We start from the raw sequence: 11,188 nt of genomic DNA, 5'->3' as shown, positions 1-11,188 counted from the left end.
ACAATAAATCCCGTCCGAGCCAACCAAAACATCTCATTTTGCTTAGCTTACAGCTACAAATGGACATATCTTTGTTTTTCAACCACGGGAAGAGAGTGAAAGACAATGCTAAGAATAAGTGGATGACATTCAAGGATATAGAAGATTTCCGCAGTAATTTTGATGGGCTACTGAACCTCAGGGTAACAAAATCAATAGTTTTTAGATGTATATGAATGAAAATCGCAAATATGCTAGCATAAAACGTTGGAATGCTAACATCAGTAAGCTAATATAGAAGTTAGCCTATCGCTATGATGCCGCAACATATCAAAAAACATATTTTTTAGGTCTAAATAAACACAAATAGCTAAAATGCTAGCATTGTACGCTAGCATTCCAATGTAAGCACACAACCGTTAGCATGCTAACACAGAAGAAGTTAACATATTTCTAAAATGGTGCCAAGTGTCAAAATCCATGTTTTTTATGTTCAAACATACGAAATTTGCAAAATTGCTAGCATGAAATGTTAGCATGTTAACGTTAGCATGCCAGCAAATAGCATGCCAGCGTCTCTTTTACATAATTGTGTTTGTAATTGAGTAAAACAGCTAAAAATTGAGTATGCTAATAGTTAGCATGCTAGCATGCGTCACTGCTATGTAGCAGGTGAATGGGTGCTTGCGAAGGAGCAGGCTCATCATTAAAGAAAGAAATCCTTGAAAAACATGAGCAGGGGGGGGGGTAGTCGACATGGATAAGCAGAGCCTCACTGCTCGTTGGCATTACACTGAAGCAGAAGGAGTCAAAAACATTTATCCATGAAAATATGGAGAAGCAGCTCAAAGACGATATCGTAAAAGTCCACATTTGTGTTGCATTACTTCATAAAACTAGAGTAGTACGGTAGTTGTTTGTATATGTTCTATTGTATTGTTTTCATACACTAGTTCTTATCTAGAAGTTTTTGTTTTTGTGTTCTTAAGAGGCATGTTTAATGTTAAAATTGTGCTGTTTTGGTTTAGTTTACTTTAGTTTATTAAGGCTCCCCATTAGTCTACACCACAGTGGAGGCTATTCTTCCTGCGGTCCAGGCAAAAAACATCAAACAATCACGAAACAAAAGATTACAATGCAGTATAACATTATCAATAATAACATTTTGTAAAACAAAAAGAACAACAACAGAAAAGATAAAAAGAGCAATATATATATAAATATAAATTGGCCCTAGTGTGTGAATGTGCGTGTGAATGTTGTCTGTCTATCTGTGTTGACCCTGCGATAAGATGGCGTCTTGTCCAGGGTGTACGCCGCCTTCCGCCGGATTGTAGCTGACATAGGCGTCAGCGCCCCCCGCAACCCCAAAAGGGAATAAGCGGATGGATGGATATATATATATATATATATATATATATATATATATATATGTATGTATATATATATATATATATATATATATATATATATATATATATATATATATATATGTATGTATATATATATATATATATATATATATATATATATATATATATATATATACATACATATATATGTATGTATGTATATATATATATATATATATATATATATATATATATATTACATACATACATACACATATATGTATATATATATATATATATGTATATCCATCCATCCATTTTCTACCGCTTATTCCCTTTTGGGGTCACGGGGGGCGCTGGCGCCTATCTCAGCTAGAATCGGGCGTAAGTCGGCGTACACCCTGTACAAGTCGTCACCTCATCGCAGATGTATGTGTATATATATATATATATATATATATATATATATATATATATATATATACATACATCTGCGATGAGGTGACGCCAGCGCCCCCCGCGACCCCGAAAGGGAATAAGCGGTAGAAAATGGATGGATGGATGGATATATATAAATACATATATATATATTTATATATATATATATACATACATATATATATATATATATATATATATATATATATATATATATATATATATATATATATATATATGTATATACATAAACCACTGGCCTATAATAGTGTACCAAAGAAAAAACAATAATTGAAAAAACGTATCATCCATCCATTTTCTACCGCACGTCCCATAATGAGTAAAATACGACATAAAGTACATACAAAATCAAAATAATATCCATATAAAAACGATAACCAGAAACCAGAATGAATTTATGTTTGGGGAGGCCAAGCACCGATTAAATGTATTTAAATTAATTCTGTTGATTTGACATACAAGTGCTTTAAGTTAAGAGCCGTATCACAATTAAGCTTGTAAGTCGAGGTATCAATTGTATTAGCACTCACAGATCAAACTAAATGACAAACAGAAATAATGGATCTTTTCCCAAGCATCCTATGGCCAGTCTTCAGTTGTCATGCCACACCTGTCCACTAGAAGTCCTCCTAGGGTTCCTTCCCTTCCAGGGAGCGGAAAAAGAAAAAAGTGCTGATGCCTGTTTTATAACGAAGTGGGTCAAAGAGTGCACCTTGTTTCACGTGCCAATATTTGCCTCTGTAGGACGGTAAAATGCTGGATACGTTGTTGATATGAAAAAAAAAAAAGGTGACAAATGGAGTTGGTAAAAAGGTGACGGAGGGCACACACCCCAAGGACGGCAGGTCCTGAGCAAGTGAAATGAGACACCGGTAACCGGAGATTGTTGCTACTGTAAGATTCTGCCACCGTGGAAAAAACTGGCCCGACCACCTATCTGTCCCTTGGATCTGTTGACATGGCCTCTCTGCTCGCAGCTGATTCAGCAGAAATGAGAATTCCTGTGAGAATTTTTGCGGGTAGCGTCCCATGACGGCGTGACGCAATAGGACAGTTGTCGGATAATTGTTCCTCAACCTGTTAGGTGTGTTTCTTCAAGGCTGAGCGTGCATAGGAAATCTTAAAGGTCCACTAGAATGCTATAAAGGTCCACTAGAATGTTAAAGTGATTTATTAGATTATATTTAGTTTTGTTTTTGCTGGAAGCGGGAAGCGCTCCCAGTATGCCTCGGGGGACTTGATGATTTCCGACATCTTTACATGAATCCATAACCCAACAAATCATACAATAAACAATTTGAAACACGTGCCGTATTTTCGGCTGCTTTTTTCCCACGCTTCGAACCATGCTGCTTATAAAATGGTGCGGCTAATTTATGGATTGTTCTTACATTTTATTGACAGTTTAGTTAAGACATTGCTTGTCTGGTTTGTCGTGGGAGATTAATAGGGGTGTGGGAAAAAATGAATTCGAATTTGAATCGTGATTCTGACGTTGTGCGATTCCGAATCGATTCTCTTTTTTTTTTTAAAACATGTTTTTTTTTATCAATCCAACAAAACAATACACAGCAATGCCATAACAATGCAATCCAATTCCAAAACCAAACCTGACCCAGCAACACTCAGAACTGCAATAAACAGAGCAACTGAGAGGAGACACAAACACGACACAGAACAAACCAAATGTAGTGAAACAAAAATGAATATTATCAACAACAGTATCAATATTGGTTATAATTCCAGCATAGCAGTGATTAAAAATCCCTCATTGACATTATCGTTAGACATTTATAAACAAAAAAAAAAAGAACAATAGTGTCACAGTGGCTTACACTTGCATTGCATCTCATAAGCCTGACAACACAGTGTGTCCAATGTTTTCACATAGAAAAAAATAGGTCATATTTTTGGTTCGTTTAATAGTTAAAACAAATTTACATTATTGCAATCAGTTGATAAAACATTGTCCTTTACAATTATAAAAGCTTTTTTACAAAAATCTACTACTCTGCTTGCATGTCAGCAGACTGGGGTAGATCCTGCTGAAATTATTTGTATTGAATGAATAAAGAATAATTTTGAATCGGGAAAAAGCCGTTTTTGAATTGAGAAAAAAAAAAAGATTTTGAATCCAATCGTGACCCCAATAATCGATATTGAATCGAATCGTGGGACGCCCAAAGATTCGCAGCCCTAGATATTATGTATCTTCACCTAATTGGGTTCAAAATATTTTTTGCAAACCAGTAATTATAATCCACAAATGTGCCGTGGTTGACTGTCTGTGCTGTCCAGATATCGGCAGAGTAACCGTGCAATACTCTTCCATTTCAATAGGTGGCAGCAGGTAGCAAATTGCTTTGTAGATGACGGAACTATGGTTTGCAGGTAAGAAGGTATCATATGCTTAAACCAAAAAAAAAAAAAAAAAAAAAAAAGGCAAGTGCCGCTAAGATAAGGCAATGAAGCTTTGGGAAAGCTATGCAAAACAAAGTTAAAACTGGACTGGCTGCAAAGTAAACAAAAACAGAATGCTGGACGACAGCGAAGACTTACAGCGTGTGGAACAGCAGATGGTGTCCACAAAGTACATCCGTGCATGACGTGACAATCAACAACAAAATAGAAGCGCAAGACAAGCACTAAAACACCACTCACAGGAAAACAGCAACAAAATCCAAATAAGTCACGGCTTGATGCGACAGGTGGTGACAGTACACCTACTTTGAGACAAGAGCTGTATTGATGCATGCTTGGTTATGGTTTGAATTCATATCCAACAATTGCGAGAACAACTTTTTACTGTCAATATCGGAGTTTCATTTTTTAATGTTTTCTGCTGGTGGTGGGCCTCAAGATTCTTTCAATGAAAAACATATGCCTTGGCTCAGAAAATGTTCAAAAACATTGAGTTAAGAAGCATATTTACTATTAATATGATGACTATTTATTTATTTTAGCACAACATAATTGTATTTAAATGTATTTTTTTAATCAGTCCCTTTTTATGCCGTATGTTTGGTTAGTTTTTATTGCCTGATACTAATCTTTTGGTTTCATATCATTTAACAAGGTTGTAAACTGAAAGTAAATGAAATATGATTATTGAATACCGTAAAAATCAAGAGTAATTTTATTTTATCCCCCAAAAAAACAATTGGGACATTAATAGACCAAAACTCAGGTTTAACAAGCTCTGTACGGACATTTACACATGTACTATATCTGAAGTTACAAGCTAAACTTAAATGCAAGACACATTTACAAGCATTCTTGGATGCATTTGGGTTGTTTTTAGGGAATTATTATTTGGTTTTTAATTTTATTTATCCAACTTATCATAGAGTTACAGCATTACATCAAGTTGTACATTGTAATCCTGTATTTGCCCTATAGGAAAATTATTAATACGTTAATGTTAATGAGATCATAATGAGTATAAACAATGTAGAAGATGAATGGATTAATCGATAAATCAATCAATGTTTATTTTTTTTTAGCCCTAAATCACAATTGTCTCAAAGGGCTGCACAAGCCAAAGCCCTTTATCACAAGTGCTTTAAAGGGCTTCACCAACCACAACGAAATTATCGGATCTGGACTGATGTTAATGTTAAATTTGTCCTTTTCAGTACAATTTTGATGTATTTTAGCCACCATTATTGTTGTCCCTCCATCCATTTTCTACTGCTTGTCTGTCTCGGGGTCACCATGATACATTATTTTCCCTAAGATAGTTTTTTTCAGTGTCAAATTAAAACATTTCAATGCCCGATTATTTTAACAATACACTGGCAGGTATTCAACAATAACCTGAAGCCAAACAGAACATATATGTCCTTCATTTTTCATTAAGAATAACATTATTTTTGATGTTTATATTTTCATACACAAATATCTCAATCAACTTCAGCCCTGAACAAAAATACAAACAATTTTATGTTTTTTGGGGGGTTTTTTTTTGTTTAATTTAGTCTTAATTTGAAGGGACAATGCACAAAACATTAAGTTTAAAGAAAGATATCTTTTGTACCAGATTATAGCTAAATAGCTAATTTCCATCTGCAGTCCCTGGCTACCTAAATTAAAGGGATACAAAATTAATGCAATAAAATCATTACAATAAAATCATACCATATCACGTAATCAAATTAAGAAAAGTCATAAAATGCCCTTTCATGGACACATACTTAATGTACAATACAACCACGTCTCATTTACATCATTACACAAAGACCATACATGCTCTTCTTCAAATCTGTCATCTTTTGTAAAAACAAGCATGATTTTAATACACACACTACACAATTTACAACAAAAATGCTATCATGGATAAATATAATATACATTAAGTTGATCAGTCAAACATAGTGTCCACCTTAGTGACCGTGTGAGCAGCACACATTTGTATTTCAACCCTTGAAAGGTCTTTTTATCAAATGATGTCCATCCATCCATCCATTTTCTACCGCTTATTCCCCTTTGGGGTCGCGGGGGGCGCTGGCGCCTATCTCAGTTACAATCGGGCGGAAGGCGGCGTACACCCTGGACAAGTCGCCACCTCATCGCAGGGCCGGTCTTTTTATCAAATGATGTCGCAGTTTCCAAATAGTATACCCTTTACATAGCATTAATTTACTAATCAAAAGGCCTTCAGAAGGGTCAGGAAAAAAAACAAAAAAACATTAAATGTTGGATCTTTCTGTTTGGGACTGACTTTTATTGAGAAATTTAAGCAAAAAAAAAAAAATTGACAAAATAAGATAAATCCAAATTTGTATTATGATTATGAGTTTATTTCGAACATGCAAGCATACAACATGATACATCACAATTTCCAGTTTCTCTTTTCAACATGTTGTAAAAGGAGTAGGAAGAACCAGTTTATTTAATCCTACCTATTTTCTTTCACATAACAGTTGCTAAAACTTTTGTTCACTTCCTGTTCTCAATGTCTTCACAATATACTCCATAAGTAATTAAATACAAATAAATAAATAAATCATTGTTGAAGTTGTATTCCATACGATGAGATAAGTAAGATTATTTTGAATGGGTGAATAAATCCAGAATGTTTATCGTGATCTCTTATTTTTTGTACCTCGTAAACACTTTAAAGGGGAACATTATCACAATTTCAAAAGGGTTGAAAACAATAAAAATCAGTTCCCAGTGGCTCGTTTTGTTTTTCGAAGTTTTTTTCAAAATTTTACACCTCCCGGAATATCCCTAAAAAAAGCTTTGAAGTTCTTGATTTTTGCTATTTGCGATGCGACTGTCCATTTCCCGGTGACGTCATACAGTGCTGCCAATACAAACAACATGGCGGTTACCACAGCAAGATATAGCGACATTAGCTCGGATTCAGACTGGGATTTCAGCGGCTTAAGCGATTCAACATATTACGCATGTATTGGAACAGATGGTCGGAGTATGGAGGCAGATGGCGAAAACGAAATTGAAGAAGAAATTGAAGCTATTGAGCGAATGGCTATTGACGCTATTCGGCCATAGCGTGGGTTTACCTAATAAAGTGGCCCATAGCATAGCTGCCTTATTAGCATCGCCGGTAAAATGTGCGGACCAAACAATCAGGACTTTCGCATCTTGTGACACTGGAGCAACTTAAATCCGTCGATTGGTAAGTGTTTGTTTCGCATTAAATGTGGGTATCCAGTTTCAAATGTACATACAGCTAGCGTAAATAGCATGTTAGCATCGATTAGCATAGAATGTTAGCATCGTTTAGCTGCCAGTCATGCCGTGACCAAATATGTCTGATTAGCACATAAGTCAACAACATCAACAAGACTCACCTTTGTGATTTCGTTGACTTAATCGTTGCAAATGCATCTGCAGGTTATCCATACATCTCTGTGCCATGTCTGTCTTAGCATCGCCGGTAAAAGGTGAAGACACTCTGGTACATTCAATGGGGGTCTGGCGGAAGATTTCTTACCAGTGGTGCAACTTGAATCCCTCCCTGTTAGTGTTGTTACACCCTCCGACAACACACAGACGAGGCATGATGTCTCCAAGGTTCCAAAAAATAGTCGAAAAAACGGAAAATAACAGAGCTGACACCCGGTGTTTGTAATGTGAAAATGAAAATGACGGGTGTGTTACCTCGGTGACGTCACGTTCTGACGTCATCGCTAAAAGACTGATAAACAGAAAGGCGTTTAATTTGCCAAAATTCACCCATTTAGAGTTCGGAAATCAGTTAAAAAATACATGGTCTTTTTTCTGCAACATCAAGGTATATATTGACGCTTGCATAGGTTTGGTGATAATGTTCCCCTTTATGTTTGAAGAGTTTCTTGAAGTGGATGATATTAGTACATTGTTTGATTGCTTTGCTTAATCCATTCCATAGTTTAATTCCTCATACAGATGTACTGAAGGTCTTAAGTGTTGTACGTGCGCACAAATGTTTTAAGTAACATTTTTCTCTAAGACTATATTTCTCCACTTTTGTTGAGAATAATTGTTGTATATTCTTGGGAAGCAGGTTGTAGTTTGCTATGTGTATAATTTTAGCTGTTTGCAAATTTGCTGTGTCGTGGAATATCAGTATCTTTGATTCAATAAATAAAGGGTTTGTATGTTCTCTATATCCAACATTATGTATTATTCTAACTGATCTTTTTTGTAACACTGTTAGTGAATGAAGTGTACTTTTGTAATTATTTCCCCATATTTCTACACAGTAACTCAGATATTGTAACACTACTGAGCAGTAGAGAATATGAAGTGATTTTTTTGTCTAGAACATATTTAACTTTATTCATTATTGACGTGTTTCTTGCAACTTTATGTTGTATATTTTTTACATGAGATTTCCAGTTCAATTTTTCATCAATCATTATACATAGAAATTTCATTTAGTCTTTCAATTTCTATTCCGTCTATTTGTATTTGTGTTTGACTTTCTCTTCTACTGTTACCAAATAGCATGATTTTAGTTTTACTGAGATTCAATAAATTTGTTCATTTCTTCCTTTATTATTTGTATTATCTTTTGTGTGTTCTCTCCTGAACAAAACACTGTTGTATCATCCGCAAATAGTACTAACTTTAAATCTCGTGTTACTTTACAAATGTCATTTATATAGAGATTGAATAATTCAGCCCTTCAAAAATGTAAGAACTTTTATATCCTGTTGGGCTTCGAAGAAAATTAAATTCGAATCCCCGGAGTTTTAAACCCATGTAGTCAGAGAGAAAGGCTGTGATGAAATAAACTATCCTTCTTTCTGCTCCTTTTCGTTATGCTACCTTTTGTAAACGTGACGTGCTTCAATGTTGCTTTGTTTTAGCATGTCGGAAATAAACAAAACTATTACAATTATACCAAAACGTGTGTCTCGGAGGATGTTGAAATCCACGTTTGTTGACGAACCAGTCGAACGGAGCACATGACTGTAGACATTTACAGCAGTCTCTTTATAACAAGTTGAGTAATAAACCACATGGAAACAATTATTAATACTATTCCACAGCAACCAATTTGCGTGGAAGTCTGCAACACTGGACAAACATCTGCTTAGTTAATGCAGCTATTATTGACAAATTTGATGCAGGTTTTTTGCTTGCCATGTTGTTCACTCGACAGGATACGAATGAAAAAAATGGAGGAATAGTACAAAAGTTGAATGAAAACCAGATGCTTTGTGCTCTGTCACAGTCAAACTGTATCAATACTGACCAGTGGGCCCACCCCTGGAGGCCGAAGTAACTGTCAGAGGCATTAGTAACTGTAGCTTTGTAGGATGTGGCACTTGGGTCCTGGCTGACTGTTCACACACAAAGTGGCTGGCGGGAAAGTCTACACGGTAGTTTGCGAAAAATCAAGCCAAAATGTAAAAAAAAAAAAAAAAAAGTTCTATCCAAAGAAAGTACTACTAATGACCTTCCTTTTGTTTGGGTATTTCAAAATACCGCCTCCTACCGCTAGAAGACCTTTTTATTGATTGCTTGATTAAAGCAGTCGTAATATCACAGCGGGAGCAGTCGGCTTCGCGGAATATTTACAGTCGCAAGGCGGCTCCTGAGAGACAAGGAGAGGAGTCAGCAGATATGCATGATTAGAACTGGTATGATGATGAATGGCATGGGTAGTTTGTGCATACCAATGACAAGCAAGAGAGAGAAGACTTTTGGGGATGCGATTCAATACCAGGGAAGAATTGTTGAGGAACATCGGGAGCCTGGATGAAGAACTCTGTAAAGTAGCTTGTAATGCCAAGCAAAGGCATCTTATACTCGTTTTCATTTTACAGAAAATAATTTTTCCACTTGTGTCATCCTGGGAACCATTTTTTCCCATGGTTGATAAAGAACTCATTGTGTCTGGATGACAGAAAATAACAAGTTTTCTTTATGTATTTTGTGCTCCTGAAAAAAAAAGATCTGGCGGTCATTTTCCATTATATCAATATGTCTTTTGCCCCCGATAAAAAGATCAACAACTCCCTTGGTGCATCTGTTAAAAGCAGCCTCTGAAACCTTGAAGTTGTGTTGGATCAGTCAATGTCTTTGGAAGGTCGCTGTCGTCAACTGACTAAAAACTGTTTTTAACATCTCAAAAATATTTCTAAAGTGAGAAATTTGTTGTGAAAATTGGATCCCAAAATGATCATTTAATAATACAACTTTAACATTTGACAACCAAATAATAAAACAAGGTGACTCGGTAAAAAATCTGGGTATTATCTTCGACCCAACTTTCTCCTTTGAGTCACACATTAAAAGCGTTACTAAAACGGCCTTCTTTCATCTCCGTAATTTCGCTAAAATTCGCTCCATTTTGTCCACTAAAGACGCTGAGATCATTATCCATGCGTTTGTTACGTCTCGTCTCGATTACTGTAACGTATTATTTTCGGGTCTCCCCAGGTCTAGCATTAAACGATTACAGTTGGTACAAAATGCGGCTGCTAGACTTTTGACAAGAACAAGAAAGTTTGATCACATTACGCCTGTACTGGCTCACCTGCACTGGCTTCCTGTGCACTTAAGATGTGACTTTAAGGTTTTACTACTTATGTATAAAATACTACACGGTCTAGCTCCATCCTATCTTGCCGATTGTATTGAACCATATGTCCCGGCAAGAAATCTGCGTTCAAAAGACTCCGGCTTATTAGTGATTCCTAAAGCCCCAAAAAAGTCTGCGGGCTATAGAGCGTTTTCCGTTCGGGCTCCAGTACTCTGGAATGCCCTCCCGGTAACAGTTCGAGATGCTACCTCAGTAGAAGCATTTAAGTCTCACCTTAAAACTCATCTGTATACTCTAGCCTTTAAATAGACCTCCTTTTTAGACCAGTTGATCTGCCGCTTCTTTTCTTTTTTCTCCTATGTCCCCCCCTCCCTTGTGGAGGGGGTCCGGTCCG

At 36.0% G+C, this 11,188-nt stretch overlaps 1 protein-coding gene across 1 annotated transcript in view; it reads right to left on the bottom strand.

The window, feature by feature from the left end:
- pappaa (pregnancy-associated plasma protein A, pappalysin 1a) overlaps positions 1-11,188 on the bottom strand; it is a 295,025-nt gene that overhangs the window by 105,334 nt on the left and 178,503 nt on the right. The window lies entirely within an intron of this gene.

Source organism: Nerophis ophidion, linkage group LG17 (assembly GCF_033978795.1).
Source record: "Nerophis ophidion isolate RoL-2023_Sa linkage group LG17, RoL_Noph_v1.0, whole genome shotgun sequence".
NCBI lineage: Eukaryota > Metazoa > Chordata > Actinopteri > Syngnathiformes > Syngnathidae > Nerophis > Nerophis ophidion.
This window is presented reverse-complemented; position numbering and strand designations above follow the sequence as displayed.